Raw genomic sequence first — 17975 nt, forward strand, 5'->3', positions numbered from 1 at the left:
TCTCTCTCTCTCTCTCTCTCTCTCTCTCTCTCTCTCTCTCTCTCTCTCTCTCTCTCTCTCTCTCTCTCTCTCTCTATATATATATATATATATATATATATATATATATATACACACACACACTCTGGCAATAATGATCAACATCTAAAGCTGGTTTAAATCAGCTTTAGGATCGAAAAAGCAGAACAATGAGAAGCAATGAGGTCCACTGTGATCTATTCTTCAGCAACACTGCTACTATTAGGTCTTTCTAAAAGCTGTTTTCTTCACCACCTCTTCTAAACACAGAGCAGAGCTTATACGTCTTACCAGATCAACTCAGCGTCATTAAAGACAAACATAGTGCGTCGAGCTGTCAGTGCTCTGAGGGCCATGTTGTTTGCTCTTTCATTACAATCAGGTACTGAAACTCCATGGTACCTTTTATGTGCTATTAAACAATGTCGTCTTGATTAATCAGCAAATGGATGTCACATAGTCTCTGTCCTGTATTTCAGTAATGCCTCAGATGGACTTTTTCCCCCTCTGCCCTTGGCTAAAGATAACTCCCACCACATGTTTCATTACCTTTCATTTGCCTAGTTGCGAATGCTCATCTGTGAGCAAAAAGGCCTGCTTTTAAAAAATTAGGGAAAGCTTGCTCTTAACAACAAAGCCCAGCAAGAGGCCGACACTTTCCAACGAAATCTATCCATGAAAAATCATTGGGAACATTTCATCTAGCCAACCCTGACTCTGGACAATGTGTATAATTTCACCCTAATGCATTCGGGTGAGGGTATAATCAATGCAGCAAATGTTCCTTTTAGATTCTATTACTGAGACGTCCACAAATATTTGCTCTCTTCAATCCTGCCGTGTTATTATGATTATTTCAGAAATTTGACATAACAACAAAAGCAACTGACCAAATACGGATGAATGCACTTCAAATGCTGTGATAAAAATGCCAATGAATAAAGTATCCCTTTACAATAAGACAGTAATAACTAAGAAGCCTTTTTTAAACAATTAGGTAAAGTCACAGTTAATCATTAAGTAATGAAATAACAAACATTATTTTAATATTTAATAAAATCCTAAGAATGCTAGTTAATGCTAGTTTTTGTTTCTTATCGGTGATTAACGTTTAATTGTGATAAGAACTGTGACATTATTTAACCATTTACTAAGGCTTATTACTATGAATTATGTACCCTTGTAAAGTGTACCCGACTGTTTTGATCTGACTGAACGTTGTGTAAACATTTCTCTGAACCTTCAGGAGAGGTACGAAAAACGATCCTCATGTCTTGGCTACAAACTAAACACAACTGTGATTCCCAGAAGAGTCTCAGCACAAAGATGCTTGTAAAATGGTAAAGTGAGCATCACTTTGAACAGTCTCTCTCCACCAGTTACAGTGATCTTAGAACTAAGGTGCTTGAGGGAAACTGGGCCCTGATCTGGTTTTCTTTGCTCAGACAGCCAGGAGGCTTAAAGTTCTTCCGTTTGAAATCCTTTGGAGCAGATATTGTCCAGGACAACTGAGTCAACAGGGTCATATAGCAGACATCCAGTAAATCTGCTTTGGAAACAGAGAGAAACTTGTACAACTTCTGCAAAGTTTTCAGCAGCAGTTTCTTCCCTCCACTTCAAAATAAAGCATTTCTGCTGAGTATTGATGAGCTCTTGCTTACATGGTTATCATCAGGTGACACTCTATAATATAAATCTACATTAACGTAAATAAAAATAAGAGTTGATTTTAACAAGTGTCTGTTCTGTTAAAGGCAGCTTCACCCAGGAATTTGTTGAAAAAAAGAGATGCTTATGTAAGTGTGTGTCAATTGTACTGAAACATTTATATAGGTGTTACATTGACGTATGAAGGACTGCCAGCTGTACCCTTGTTAATTAACCATGTTAATCTATAAAACCCTATTTCTGAATGCTACACACATAGGGTTTCACAATATATGCATAAACAATATGTATAAGACCTGGGTGCCTGGGTATTAATGAATGTCTTATTGTATATATTATGGTAGATGTTGCAGAATGACATAAATCATAAATTATTGACAAATATCTTACTGAAAGATACAGATAAAAATCACAGGCCAAGAAGATAATGCACTAGTGCAGTTATATTAAATAGACCTGAGTGGCTTCAGATATCTATAGATAATCACATTAGCTGTAAAAGCTAGACTATATAAACATTATTTAAATTGTTCAGTATTTCTGGTTTATAAGCAAAAAACAGTGGAAGTTTTGTACTTTTGTGTTGACCCATGTCAGTAATATTTTACCAATATACTTCTATACTTAATATCTGAAAGAAATCTTGTACTGATAACATACTGTACTGTAACTTATTGTTTAAAATGTTTTCAAATGTTTTTGTTCATAAATGCTTGAACTCTGCATTACTCTGTGAATGCTGTATATTAACGGTGTTATAAATGGAAAAAACATCTGGAATTTGGTTTTACCAAAATGGTCGATTTCTTGTCAGAATTATTTTTAAGAAAGTATGTAGTACTGGAGCTCTTTACTCCAATCTCATCTCAAATACGAGGTTTACACTGGGTACAGTGTAAAATGGTTTCTTGCTTAATCCAACATGGCGCCCTCCGTGGCGAACGTGTTTGCTCACTCTGCTCTTGAATGCCGGCTTTTTCTTCTAAATTACCCACAAACTGTCCACACTCGGCCTGCACCCCACCCTCTGCCACTGGCTTTTGGACTTCCTGACTGGCAGGCCCTAGTCTATCAAGGTTGGCAACAGGGCTTCAACCAGTATCACCACCTACACTGGGGTTCCACAGGCATGTGTCCTCAGCCCCATACTCTACACCCTGTTCACTCATGACTGTGTCGCCTATCACAAGGACAACATCATCCTCAAGTTCGCAGATGACACTGGAGTGATAGGACGCATCACTGATGGAGATGAAGAGGCCTACAGGAGGGAGGTGACCAGGCTGGTAGCATGGTGTGAGGACAACAACCTCACCCTCAACACAGACGAAGTCGAAGGAGCTGATAGTGGATATGAGGGAAAAAAATACCTAATCACCCACTGTTCATTCAGGAGCCTGAAATAGAGAGGGAGAGCAGCTTTAAATACCTGGGCATCCACATCAGTGAGGACTTCACATGAACATTGAACACCATGCAGCTGGTCAAAAAGGCTCAGCAGCGGTTGTATTTCCCGAGGAGGCTGAGAACATTTGGGATGTCACCCAGAATCCTCAGAAATCTTTATAGCTGTGTCATCGAGAGCCTCCTGACCAGCTGTTTCACCGTGTGATACGGCAGCACGACTGTGATGGACCAAAAACGCTTGCAGAGAGTAGTGAAGACTGCTGAGAAGATCACCAGGACTCCACTACCCTCTCTGCAAAGCATCTACCACAAGAGAGTCCGCAGGAGAGCTGCCTCCATCCTTAAAGACCCCATCCACCCCCAGCATGGACTATTCACACTTCTGCCCTCAGGACGGAGGTACAGAAGTGTCAAATGCAAGACCACTAAGTTAAAGAACTCTTTCTTCCCCACTGCCATCAGACTCCTGAACCTACCTCAGAAATAACCCTACACTTTACTGTCAACATGTTTACATGCCTCTGTCATTCACTGTCACACAAATGATTGTTTCTACTTATTGCTGTTTGTGATTGTAGCACTCGTTCAATTTACCGTTCACTTATGTGAACTAATGTTTATATATGTTATAAACCAAAAACAATGTAATGTTTTTCACACATATTTCATAGATGTACATCAAAAAGCGTTAGAAATATATCACACAATACAGAACTTCTTTACTAGAATCTCATGTCCAACAAGAGGACTACAGTGAGCTTGGTAAACCTAAAGTAGGCTGGCTTCTACCTCACACTTCTCGTCAGATCCTATCTCTCCAGATTTGCACCTCCATCAGAGTCACAGTGACATTTTATTAGTCACTAGCGCCAAGCTTCCCCTCTCTGTCAGCCGTTTGATTAGTACAGAGGAAATGAGCGCGTGTCACAGGCAGAGGTGTGATGAGGTTCTCGGTAGTATTTGACGCAACATTGCCCGGTCAAGCAAGCAAGTCATGCTGGGTGACCATTAGATGATCCACTGACTGACCTCATCACACACTGCTGATTTTTTAGCCTGGTACTACACCAAGTACAAGACGAAACAGAGTGAGAGAGAGTAAAGTCACTAAGAGACTACACACTGCTTCTGTATCATCATACATAATGTTTAAAGCTTAGCATTTACTTAAATAGCAGTCATCAATCCATCCCAATGTCCTTAACTGTCTTTCCTCACAATTTCTACGATTAATTACTTCACAGGATAAAAGCTAATCCAACATATTGCACTAATTCTGGAAACAGTAATAAAACAAGACATTTATTTTTAATCAGCACGTGCTGATGGTCATTGTCTGTAACAGCAGTTCCTTTTACAGAAGGTTAATGTTTTTCTTATTTGCTCAGCAATAAGAGCTGTTAGCAGGATCAGTGTGATGTCATTTTCTCAGGCTGGTCTTAAGATGAATTTGTAACAATTTTCTAAAAGACTATTCCTAGGATTAATACAAAGTGAACTTTTTTATGATTAGATTATTGCCTCTGTATATATCTCTTAATTATTCTGTTTATTCTCAAACTCATATTTGTAACTAATTTTATGTCTATATTTTACAGCTCTATTAGATCACTATTTTTACTAGATCTCTATTTTATACCATTATTTTGCACACTTATCTTAATGTCTATGTATATATCTTCATCGTATTATGTGTTTTTTTCTTTTCATGTTTGTGTTGACGGACCTGGTGCATGATGGTCTCTGGTGGCGGTCCCTAAATTGCTGTTGTTTACTTGCTCATTTCCACTTAGTGCCCTTGTAAGGGCACTTAAATAAGTGACAAACATAGTAGTGGCACCATCTTATTACTCCACCCCTGAGAACGCCACAGTATTTATATGTTTATACTGAATCTCTAACTTGTTTGTACCCTTATATATCTTTTATACTCTTTATCTTATAATCTCTAATTTATGTTGATAACTTTCTCATGGAAGGAGTAGTCATCAAAGCCTTTCACTGCTTGTTGTACGGTGTATGACTATGTAAGTGGCTAATACATTTTGAATATTAACTAGCACTCAAAATGTGAATGAAATGTATTTGTGAATTTTTGGCAAAGCAGTGTGAAATATCAGCCGTAAACCTTCCCATAAACTTACACTAATACAAAAACTTACCCTAATCATATCCCTAAACTTACTCTTAATTCTGAGGTCAACAATATCAGTTAGTATCTTGCCTTCTACTCTTTTCAAAAGACTTTATACTAGATTCAATGTAACAGGGCTGTGATGATTTGACAGCAATCAGCCATTAGAGCCATGAGATCAGCCATGAGTGCATGACATCAGCCATGAATGCATTTGTACAAGACATTGATAATGGATGATTAATTCTGAATCAAAAACCTTGCTCCAATTCATCCTACATGTACTAGACGAAGTTCTGTTACTTCAGGCAACACAGGTCTATTGTTCCACAGTCCACTTCTGGAGGCTTAATCAACTCTAGCCCACATGTAGCACTGAGCACAGGGACCTTAAGTTCATGGATGGATGACACAGAACATCTCTTTTCATCTCATGCTTTTCAACTGAGGTTATATAAGCTGTGCATGCACATTGGAACATGTCTGAAGTAGGTGCACCAATCAGCCACAAGATTAAAACCACTGACAGGTGAAGTGAATCACAGATATTCTCATCACAGTGGAATATGGAATATGTCGAGTGATGAGATATATCAAGCAGTAAGTGAAAGGTCAGTCTTAAGATGATGGGGAAAGATGGGAATATAGAAATGCAGAAGCATCTGGGTGACTCTGGTAAGGCCCAAACTGTGATGGTAATGGTTAGGTCAGATCATCTCCAAATTGGTCTTATGCAGTGTTCCAGTGGTTAATAGCTTCTAGAACTGGTTTAAAGAAGGACAACTCATGAAGCAGTGACAGAGTCAAAGGTGACCAGAGCTTAGTGATGTGTGGAAAAACTCACTTGCGACATCATTTGAACACAGGAGATGTCCTTCACATTGTGTTAACACTTGAAACGACCAATTGAAACGTTATATTATATTTGATATATTTATCATTGGGCGGCACGGTGGCGCAGCAGTCACACAGCTCCAGGGGCCTGGAGGTTGTGGGTTCGATTCCCGCTCCGGGTGACTGTCTGTGAGGAGTTGGTGTGTTCTCCCTGTGTCCGCGTGGGTTTCCTCCGGGTGCCCCGGTTTCTTCCCACGGTCCAAAAAACACACGTTGGTAGGTGGATTGGTGACTCAAAAGTGTCCGTAGGTGTGAGTGTGTGAGTGAATGTGTGTGTGTGTCTGTGTTGCCCTGTGAAGGACTGGCGCCCCCTCCAGGGTGTATTCCTGCCTTGGGCCCAATGATTCCAGGTAGGCTCTGGACCCACCGTGACCCTGAACTGGATAAGGGTTACAGAAAATGAATGAATGAATATTTATCATTGCAGTCCACTTGAAAATCTCCCAAAATAGTAACTGTAGAGGAGAGGAAAAAAGCCTTCTTAAATTTAAATCATTCCAAGTAATTTTGTAGCATTTCTATGGGTCCATTCATCATGGCGTTATAAATTATATTTACAGAAGCTCCACTGTTTGGGAATGATACTTCATAACGAATAAAAGTCTCTAATTTATATAAAGACACCTGCCCCCCTCCTTGTGATTCCTGGAATACCCTGTTCATAAATATTTAAACATTACTTTTAATATACTAATCACTGTTTATGCATGTGTTATGAAATCTCTGGGTAGTGTAAGGTTTTGTGACCTGTTTTTTTTTTTTTTTCTTTTTTTTTATGTCACCTTCTTGATGTCTGTGTTTTCTAATTTAAAAGTATCCCATTTAACTATACATCTTTTCCTTTCGTTGATTTATTAATTATTAATTTCATTAGATTAATCTCTGAGTGAGATGTATACACACTGGCCACTATATTAGGTACACCTACTTTGCATCAACATTCATTTTCTAATTTATCAGTTCCACAGACTGTACAGTAACGTTTTGTAGCTCTACAATTACAGATGGTAGTCCATCTGTTTCTCTGCATACTTTTTAGCCCCCTATCCCCCTGTTGTTCTAGGGTCAAAGCCACCACAGAGCAGGTATGAATTGGTTGCTGGATCATTCTCAGTGCCACTCTGATGTGGTGGTGGTGTGTTACTCTCTGTTGTGCTGGTCTAAGTGGATCAGACACAGCGCTGCTGCTGGAGTTAGTGTACTGGAGTTTCTGTACTGTGTGTGCATATATCACTCCCTTGGAATTTTTGATTTTATTTATTTATTGAACCTGTAATTTAACCAGGCCATTAAGAACAAATTCTTATTTACAATTGTTGCTCAAACCTCAGATAGCAGATAATAGACCAGCAGATATCAGCTCTGCATTTGACCATGGGCTAGAATGCCACATCAAAGAACTGAGATTTGTTTGCTTTACATATTCACATATATATTCAGGAAGGTTAGTCATCTTAAAATGTTAAGCTAATAGGCTTATAAGCTACAGTGTTAGCACACTGCTACGGGTGGTCAGATACCAGCAGGACCATTGGAACATTTTCTTTCAAAAAGTGTTGAAAAAGTGTTGTGAGCTCAGCTGGTACAAGAGTTGCCAGAGGCCTGGTCCCAACTGGTCCCAAGACTCAACTATGACTTATTTCTTCTCTTTCCTTATACTTAAACTTTATTTTTTTTTCTGTGCACTTCCAGAAAATATGCCTCCTGATGCAAGTTTTTTTTTTTCTTATAAGAAGTACCCATTTTAAAGCATGTAGCATTCAAATGGTTGTATTCTGAATGTTCCTACTGTTAGCTGTTCATGGTCATGATGCTTAATTCTGGCATGAAGCCTTATATGCCAACACATTGAGAGAAATGATTACAGTCTTACAGAGCCAACACTGCAGAGTAACACAACTCTGTGAATCGCTCACAGAAACTGACTGCGGCTTCATTACCAGCTTGACCAAAACCAGCCTTTTCTTCTGACCACCCATGGGCTTGAAGCTATGACAGTAATTGATTCAGCACAATTTTCCCTGTTGAGACAGATTTTGCTGTTCTACCTCACAACACCTTTACAAGAGAAAATCTCATTTGTTGGCAGCTGTTGTAATTATTCGCTGGGAGCAATGTGGAAATTGAATATTTGTTTTTCTTTGTTGCCCTTTTTCTCCATGTCGGCTAATTGTTGTCTACATTTGGTCCGATAGGTTCATTCTCAGTCTGTGACTTAGCTTTGAATGCATGATTTGTTCTCTGTGGTTGTGAGGGGTCTTCTGATTGACAGGGTTTTGTCTGAAATCCTTCCTGCACTGCAGAAATATAATCCAAAAAACTAAAACATGGCTTCAAACAGCAACATTAGGCAACTATGCACAGTATTCAAAGGATTTTAGTTTTTAAAAAACTGGTTCATTGTTACTCTAACAAGAGAATATTAGCTTAAATCTGCAGTGTGGCTGAAACGTACCGTTCTACAGGAAAGAAAAAAAATGACTTTTGCATCATGTACCTTCACATTAAAAGTATACTCCTGCCAAATAAACAGACAGTCAGCCAGAAAACCTGACAGCCAGGTAGACAGACACACAGTCAGAGAGACAGAAACCACAGAGAGACAGCCTGGCAGACAGTCTGAGAGATAAAAAGATAGCTGCACAGGTGGATCTTTAAAAGGTGCTGAATTCATCCAAATTGGACTGTTTCAGGTTTGCTCCAGTTTATACAAACAGACTTTTAGAGAGCTATCAAGAACAATCCAGAGCCACTCAGTATCAACTAGGACATCCAGAGCCAACCAGAATCACAAAGATCATGACAAAAAGACAACCAAGAAGAATCTAGAGCCATCCAGAACCATCAAAAGTACCAAGAACCATCCAAACTGTTTATGTCACAGTCCCAAAACTCTAAACCAATCAGCGCATTGTACACAGCTTCTTTGGCTCTTCCTGTCTCACCGTGTGGTGTTTCTGGATTCACAAGTTCACAGCCCGCTAACAGAGGAAACAGAGGAAACACTTCCAAAGCAAATCCTCCAAAAAACCCACATGGGACGTGAAGCTAAATACAGAGCAGACAGATTTCGTCTTTGACATATGGCAGACACTTTGTCTCAGAACAGCATCTATAAATAATTGAAACAGAGTGTCCTGAGCCTAAATATTGTAAAGCTTCTGTCTGAGGGTTAAGCAGTCTACACACACACACACAAAGATACACTGGACGCTCACTGCATTAGGAACACCTACACTGTATCTACATTAATTGTCCATTTTATCAGTTCCACTAACCATACAGGAGCACTACAAACTTTTCTACATTGTAGTCCATCTGTTTTTCTGTATACACTGTTAGCCCCCTTTCACCTTCTTCTTCAGTGGTCAGGACTTCCACAGGACAACCACAGAGCAGGTATGATTTTTGTGATGGCTCATTTTTAGTGGTGGTGTTGTGTTAGTGTGTGTTGCACTGGTATGAGTGGATCAGACACAACAGTGCTCCTAGAGTTTTTAAACATTGTGTCCACCCACTGTCCACTCAGTTAATCAGTCTGTTGTTGCTGGTGCTATTTTCTATGCTGAACAAGTCAAGCTGGACTCACTGGAGCTTGTGAAGAATATATTCTCAACAAGTTCAATCCCATTACAGAAAGTACATCACATTCCCAGCAGGCAGTAGTGGAGAAACAGAGGAGCGCATTCAGAGGAGACTGATACAGCTGTGCTGGGCTAAAGAGCACCAGGTGAGATCTTGCCTTCCCACTGCAACAAGACTCCACACTCAGTCTCCTTACTTTAGGGACACTACTGATCTCCTGCTGTCTAAACTGCACCCAGTAACGCTACACAGCTCCATGTTTACAGTGTATTAATACACACTGATACACCCTGTGTTGTTGTTAAAAACCTGCAACTGTTATAACTCTTTGACTTCATTCTGTGCTCTAGAGTGAACACTGGCATTACTCCAGTTCTTAGTAATAATTTACAATAATAATAAATAATCAACTCATGGTGCTCACTGAAATATCATGTATATATTGTATATACGTGCACACATATCTCACTTTTGTATGTTTATGTTATAACTAGTTGAGCTCTATAACTTATTTAATTATGTATACATTCTTTCATAGATTCACTCATTCATTCTTAACAAATTGCTTTAAGTTTAGAAGAGATTAAGGATGAGAAGGTGTCCACAAAGGGCTGTTCCCACAGGGGGGTTACCACAGTGACCCAATGTCCCAGCAGAACTTTCACACAGTTTATCACGGATGCCCTTCGTGATGCTCTCCTATTTCACCAGGGCTTGGGACTGCACCATGAGCACACCAGTGCAAGTCTAGTAGGGAATACAGGGAGAAAGCAGCTCATAGTATCCACCTTTGAGAGAGTCTTGAATGTGGGGCTCGAACTCAGACCAGCCCCTGCCCATGAGCGACACCGCTCATCCCTCTGTTGTGCTACAACATGTAATCTGACCACAAATAGGCAAAGCTTTACATAGACTGTGTGCAGTGTTTGCCTGTGTGTAATGCTATTAACAGTTTTAATTTAAAAATGCAGATTGTAGCACCTGGGTCCTATGGGATTGATGCCAATCTGAGCTGGAACCGAGCCATGGCACATTCACACTTCACAACATGTCAGTCGCCAGTGAGAAGAGCAAGAGCAGGAGCAAGGCCATCTGGGCTCAGAGCTCACAGCACAATCACAAGAAACACCCCGGGATCAGCGTTTAACAAATCAAACATGCAAACACAGAACGGAAAACACTATTCATTTGATTCACATATCAAACAATGTTTACTGACACTATGGGGAATATTAAACACGGGGTGTTGTGTACTCTTTTATTACGATCTTACGCGATTGATTCATTTACACTTAAGTATGCTATCTGATATGGTTGATGGTGAAGCCCTGAGGCTCCGCTACCATAAAATGAAACATCTGGAACATGCGTGCTCAATATCTGAGCAAAATATTTCATTCCAGTCCCAAAAGAAAGTGAAACAAACAAATCAATATTCAATTAAGAGTGAATTCAAACGGTAGGATCCAGCCGGAGTGGAAAGAGACAAATAACGATACAATTACTCAGTTTATGTGGGAAGCTCGGCTCACAGGAGGGAAGCCACACTTTATTTAATGTTTTTTTTTTTTTATTAAGGGCCAAACCTGAGGTCAGATCTCTGCAGTGTCTGGAGTGGTATTCCTGTCATCTCCGCCACACTTAATTACAGCTCTGTATAATGAATGATCTAGAGTGATTTGGTCTGACATCTGGTTTGTCATTATTCTATTTGTATGCCACTGTGTGCCACAGTATGGGGAGGGAGGGGTGGTCTGATAGCGCATAATGAACTCCTGAAGTCCACTGAAAGATTTGTACATCCTATTATAATAAGAACAGAATTCTATAAAGCACAAACCAATGCATTGAAATCTTGCCAACTCTATTTATACTTGTTTCCTCATTCATTCATTTCATTTTCTCAGTAACAGCTTCTTAACCGCTGCATTTTCTTTCAGAGCAACTTTTTTGCAGTCAAAGGATGGATATACATTTTGGATGTTTTCAGATCTGAAATGAGAGTGAAGCTAGATTTTCACTGATCTCTGAAAGATGAAAGTTTTAATCACTGTTTATCTTATTGTAAAAGAGCAATCTTTGTAGGTGGATTTTTGAGAGCAAGTGGATTATTTCATATTTAATCTTCTCAGAAATATCTTGTGAAAAAACTGGTACTTATCCAGAATGTGACAAGACTGGAATACACAGTGAATTTGAGTGAATACAATGTCATTCACAACTAAATTATACCTTGTATAAATTGATGTTCTTATCAGTATAATAAATGTATAGTAATCACAAGTATTATAATATAAATAACCCTTTTGTAATTGCATCTCCTTTAACATCTGCTAGAACAGAGTTGGATTTTGTTGGTTTGCTTTTATATTTTAATAAAAAATAAAACAAATAAATAAAAAATGAATATTGTGTGGTTATGTCCAGGCTAGTGGCCGGTGCCTAACAAAGTTATATCCACAACCACATCCATCACTTAAAGCATTCACTTGTAGGCTGTAACTGTCTGAGCTTACAAATGTATCACTCCTGGGCCTTTATAAAATACTCTACAAATATCACCAAAATATACTTAAGAGATTATTTATTAATGTTCCAAACAGCTGCTATGAGAAGAGAAATCAAACTAATTTGTGGTCAGAATAAGCTGCATACAGCGTGTCACATAATCCTTATCACACAAAGCTTATTGTGCACTTTTTTTTTTTTTTCGACATAGCCCCCAGGCTATTCATAAAAATCATGACAACAGTCTGCTCACATCTGTATGTTAACCCTTTACTGACTTATATAGAAGAGGTTTTAAAGATAATTGTTCTAATCCTGTTTGAAAGTTAATCAAAGCTGTAGTTTGACATTGTTGTAATGTTATGACGTGGGTTCCAAAGCAATGCTTTGTCAGATGTTAATGGCCATGGGGCGGTTAGGCAGATGAGGTTCTGCAGATTGTTGTGATATGTGGATCATGTCTGTGACTAAAGCCATTCCTGAGTTAGGCTGTCAAAGCCCAAATTGCAGACACTCAGTTCATCAGGCTATCGGGGTGTTTAAAATAAGTTTACAATATATCCACGCCACTAAGAGTCAATATAGAAGATCCCTGCCTCTAGCACTTAGACTTTAAAGTGTGGAGCTTGGAACAAACTTCCACTGCCTGTCAAAACTGGATTATCTTCAGATAAAGACTGTTCACTAATCTGTGTTTGTTTTATTTAAGTGACCACTAAACACAAACTTACAGAAACAACCTCAGCTTGTCACAGGGGTACCACAGGTCTATGCTAACTAACCTGCCCCCCTGGATTATGAGGAAATCCTGAAACAAGAGCAAACCTGCGCTGCACACCACTTCTAGTATGTAGATACTGGTCTCTTGCGAAGGAGTATCCAGGTTCCACATGTGAGGTGTTCCGTTGCTTAAGAACAAGGCTGCCATGTTCCCCTGGAGTTTCCTTTTATCTGGGGTTCCGATATTTTGAGTTTCTGAGTTTAAAGGGTCCCCCAGATTCCACGTGGCTGCACCAATAGACCTCTCCTGACACAATTATCTTGAAATTATATGAAGTGTATGTTTCCTGCTTAGTTTTCAGTGACATTATTGGTCACTAAAGGTACAACAGTGTTTAAAAGTCCAATTGTGTTCCCTAAAGGTACATTACATTCTCTTCTCCAAAAGGAGAGGTGAATAGATGTAAGTGTTCATTAACTGTGTCAAATAAAATAAAAGGTCCTGGAGATGAAATGGGGTGTATGAAATCAACACAATTTTAAAATCTACAACTAATATAGAATATGTTACAGTTATGTTCTCTAATTAAAGGAACAAATATGTACCCTTGAGGGTATCACCACAGAGACAGCAAAATGTACCACCACAGTTACAACATTTCTAACAGTGTAGGGTTGAGTTAAGGATAAAATGTTAAGGTTTTAACCCACACAAAAATAGTTGTTTCTAAGCTTTTGGATACTACTGTTAAGGTTTTAGAATGCATGTTAGCTTTAGGATTAGGGTGAGATATAGGGTTAACTGTTAGCAATAGTTTGGACCGTACTATTACATTCTCCAAAAGGAGACTTTACTATTACATAGGTTTAAGGATGTCGTTAGATTTATGGAATTTGTAAGGCGGATTTTTCTAACTGGATTGCCAAAAATCAGATGAACATACACAAATATAACTCATAAAAATTTAAAAATGACATTCACGTGTTCCACTGCACAGATTGGGTTAAATGCGTAGAATAAATTACTCTGTATGTAAGCTAGTAGCCAATAAAGTGGTTCAAACTCAAAATTCAAATTATGTTTTGTACATAACTTACAAATGCTAGGAATGGCCTAGTTGCTAGATTTGACCTTAATCCTAATTGGCTCTTGTGTCTAGCAATATTTTTTTTTTAATTTGTATTTGCACAAAAATGTAATTTTTGTACTACTGGGCATGTTTTCGCTGAGTAGACAACACATCTTTGTTGGTAGGTATATTGACTGTGTTAAATTTTCCATATGTGTGTGTGACTGTGTGATGCCCAGCAATGGACTGATGCTCTGTCCAAGGTGTGTTCCTGCTTTGTACCCAGTGATTCTGGGTACGTTCTGGAACTTAGCAATAATGTGTGTGTCTCTTTGGGATCCTACAAAAGTGTGCCAAATTTCTGTACATAGTATTCACTAGGCCTAACTATTTTCCTGAAAAGAGCCATAGCCATTCCACCCCCTGCCCTGAAGACAGGGGGAAACAAGGAACAAGCTTGAAACATCTTTGTACCCATAAAATATTCATCATGCCGTCTGCATGCCATTACACTGCACTTACGTAGATGTACCAGCTACACCAGCCCCTACACAAAGCTGAATTAAACACAGAAAGCAAGGTTTGAGGTATTGGTGTGCTCACAGTTCTGGGGGGAAGCAGACTGTGAGGCAGAGGCCAGAGTTTAAACATGCAGCTTCCAGCCATGCTGCTTCCAGCCATACCCCACTCACCCTGCAATATTCACGACTGGCCCCACTGAGTGGATGGAGCCTGACAGGTTAAAAGATTGTTTTGGTAATGCGGTGGAGCCATTTGAGGAGCTTCCAGTGTCTCCAGTCCATCCCTTACCTGTGTCAACTTTCATTCACATCTCAGAGAGCTCCTGAGTCCTAACGATAGAGCTCTGTCCCCAGTTCATTCACCATCACACACATAACACACAGCTGCTGACCTCTCTCACACTGCCTCTGTTAATGTCATTGCAGGCCTTGTGTAAATGCTATTTTCATACCTGTAGAGAAGTCTGTTTTAAATAATAAAAATTTGCCTTTGTTTGAATGCAATCTTCACAGTCAAAAACAGTATTTATCCATGTGGTTAATACAGTACTGTTAGTCAAAAATGACCATTAAAGCTAAAATAAAAATCAAGAAAAAACAAATGTCAATGTCAAAATATTATTTTAAAGTCAAATTATACAAAATAATTTGTATTAGAGCCCATAGGACAAAAAAGAGCACCACAGATACTCATAACACTCCTAAATCAAACACAGACAATTTAATAACAACTGTATAAAGACAAGTTATTATTTCTATTACTTTTACTAAATTTTCATTAAATCCAAACGAAGGGTTAAGAAGAATTAAAGAAGCACATAAAGAGAAGAATTAATGCACTGTAAACTCTTGTGAGAGAAGGTTATTTTAGCTCTGCTAGAGAAAGAAATTCCTGCCCCTTCTGAGATTTAACCCTCAGGAGTTGCAGATAACGTCAGTGTAATCAAACCTTGTGACTGGTTCCAGACGAGACACGTTAAAAAACAAAGTCATGCTGAGCATTGCAGCCAATTCCTGTAGAATTTACATGCTTTGTGATCTATGTTCTTTATTGTTTATGAGGATAAACTAAATAGAAACTGAGATATTATAATTTAAATGTGATTTTAAAAAATCATGCCCCATGTGAGTAAAAGTGCTCAAAATCGGAGGGGACAGGTGTGGCATTTATTTTATATTCAGCATTTGTTTTGTCTGATAAAAAGATAAGGGGAAACGGGTTGGAACACATGGGTGGGGGAGGGATAAACTTCAGAATCAGAAGTATACAAAACATCCAAAATAAGCCAAGGGCAACAAGCTTAGGGTTAGGGCTGGGGACAGGATTAGATTTAGAGTCAGTGTTAGGGTTCATGCCTCAAATTAATGTGCACAACTTTAAGGCAACCTACATTTAGTGCACATTGTACAATTCCTGGGAATAATTGTTTACTCAAATATATATATGAGTTCACCTTGAGGCCAGGCTGTGATTCTCAGAATTTGCACCATCAGATAAACAGTTCTAAAAGCTTTCATCACTCAAAGAAATCAAGCTTTACTCACAGGTGTTTCTGCCCATCTAGCTAATGTTCTCAGAACAGTGTACTGACCCCAGACCCATTATAACTGAAATTTCTGAGGTGTAGAAATATATCACTGTAGATATCTTTGAAAGACTGAAGCAAAGCAAAATGTGGACAAACTGATAAATATTTTTAGTTTAATTATGTTTTTCTATATATTTAATTAATTGACTACATTCATTCATTCATTCATTATCTGTAAGCGCTTATCCAGTTCAGGGTCGCAGTGGGTCCAGAGTCTACCCGGAATCATTGGGCGCAAGGCGGGAATACACCCTGGAGGGGGCTCCAGTCCTCCACAGGGCAACACACACTTACACATTCACTCACACCATGAGTTTTATTTTATTTTTTTTGGGTCGCTAATCCACCTACCAACATGTGTTTTTGGACTGTGGGAGGAAATCTACGCGGACACGGGGAGAACACATCAAACTCCTCACAGACAGCCACCCGGAGCGGGACTTGAACCCACAACCTCTAGGTCCCTGGAACTGTGTGACTGCGACACTACCTGCTGCACCACCGTGCCGCCTAATTGACTACAGTAACTGTATAATTAGCGGTTGCTATATACATAAGATTCAGTTGAAGCCCCATAAGTGAATCTCGCCAAGGATGGACCAGATGCAAAATGGTATTAACATTTCTAGAACATCTATTAGAATGTTCCTTTTTTTTTTTTTTTTTTTTTTTTTTTTACACGACCCTCAGTATTTCCCACAATCTATTCCTGGACTCCCCTGTGTGTGCAGAGTACATTTTCAGCGAGTGGCTGTTACTCATGGGAGAGAAATTATTTCTCACTGAGATGTGACCTGTTACGGGTCTTTCATCGCTGCAGCGAAGGTGCAGTTACGGCAAGAACGATCTGTTGGAAAGTAAGATTCATGATGTGCTGACTGACTGGACACACTGAGCTGGGTGGCATGGGAAAGGAGAAAGCTGCTCTCTGGAAAAACAATATGAATGCATAAATGTTTTTTTTTGTTTGTTTGTTTTTTTTATGTCATTTTGCCATTTTACACCCGACTTTTACTGTGCAAATATTTCATGATGAACTTAATCACTGTGTTACACAACTACAAAATATTGCTACTTCTAACCGTTTGGAGCTTACAAGATTTACGGTTAGGGCTAGTTTAGGTGTTAGCCATATTTTAACAAACATAAAATAATTGTCACGCCCTTGTTCTGTCTTGTCTGTTGTCCCTGTCATGTGCTCACTTAGCACATGGCTCTGTTTGTTATTGTTCATGTCTCCGCCCTAGTCCTGCCTTTGTTCCTCCTCCTAGTCTGGGTCTCATTTGTCACCCTGCCCTCTCATTAGCTGCCCCAGGTGTTTCCTGTCTGTGGTGTGCATTTAAGTTCTCTTGTCTCTGTGTGTGTTTGTTGGACATTCCACGTTTGACTGTCTGTCTTGTCGGTTCTTTGATTCTGTCCACTTTTGCTTGTCTGTTTCTCGATTTTATTCACATCCCTGGTCTGTCTGTTTCTTCCATGTGCTTTGGGAGTTGTTTGGTTTGTCTATTTGTATTGCTCTGTTTAGTTCTGTGTTCTAGTTTAGCCTCTGTGGCTCTCTGTCTGTTTAGCACTCTCTGTCCAGTTCCCTGTTTGTCCAGTTCTCTTTCTGTCCATGTCTCTCTGTCTAGGTCATTCTTTCAAAGTCTCTCACTGTTTAGGTCTAAGTATTCTCTCTAGTTCTTAGTGTGTCTTTGTTTTGTTATATTTTGGTTGTAAACAAAGTTGCTGTGTTTTAGCGCATGCGTCCGCCTCCGTCAGTCCACCTCCTTGCTCCTGACAATAATGCAGTTTCTAACATTTTGAAATTTACAAAATCCATAAATAAAAACAGTTCTCATAATTTCCCCTGCGCGAAACAGGA

General features: G+C 39.2%; 1 protein-coding gene across 1 annotated transcript in view; it reads right to left on the minus strand.

Annotated features, from left to right (window-relative positions):
• ca10a (carbonic anhydrase Xa) overlaps window positions 1-17975 on the minus strand; it is a 337301-nt gene that overhangs the window by 237206 nt on the left and 82120 nt on the right. The window lies entirely within an intron of this gene.

Source organism: Hoplias malabaricus, chromosome 3 (genome assembly GCF_029633855.1).
Source record: "Hoplias malabaricus isolate fHopMal1 chromosome 3, fHopMal1.hap1, whole genome shotgun sequence".
In the NCBI taxonomy this organism is placed as follows: Eukaryota; Metazoa; Chordata; class Actinopteri; order Characiformes; family Erythrinidae; genus Hoplias; species Hoplias malabaricus.